The sequence below is a fragment of the Lipotes vexillifer genome, unplaced genomic scaffold (genome assembly GCF_000442215.2).
Source record: "Lipotes vexillifer unplaced genomic scaffold, Lipotes_vexillifer_v1.1 scaffold717, whole genome shotgun sequence".
NCBI lineage: Eukaryota > Metazoa > Chordata > Mammalia > Artiodactyla > Lipotidae > Lipotes > Lipotes vexillifer.
Genome location: NW_006798707.1, coordinates 5290233 through 5290790, shown reverse-complemented (window position 1 = coordinate 5290790; position 558 = coordinate 5290233).

The following is a 558-nucleotide window of genomic DNA, read 5'->3' as shown; positions in this document are numbered from 1 at the left end:
TGTGGCCTCTCCCGTTGTGGAGCACAGGCTCCGGACGCGCAGGCTCAGCGGCCATGGCTCACGGGCCCAGCCGCTTCACAGCATGTGGGATCTTCCCAGACCAGGGCACGAACCCATGTCCCCTACATCAGCAGGCGGACTCTCAACCACTGTGCCACCAGGGAAGCCCTGAACCTATAACTTTTTAAAGTCCCATCGTGTATATGTAATAGGAGGCCTCTGGTGTTCTGGCAGCTGGCCTGAGGATCCTGCATGGGCCCCCTTAGTGTTTCCTCCCATCCTCCCTGTCCAGATCTCCTACTGAAGCTTCAACAAGGCCCTTTTTTCACGCAAAGACATCTACTTAGCTATTCCTCCTAGAAAGTGCAAATTCCCTATGTATTTTTTTCTTTGAAAGACCCAAGTACAGGTGGCTTTATACCTGCTCTGTATCTGTGTAAGACAGCTCGGTAGTTGAGAAAGTTTTGAGTTGAGGGCAGTGCTTATAGAATTTATTAAAGGTGCACATTTGACACGTATACAAATCTGCAGCGATTTAAATTCTGAAGCTGCACGGAC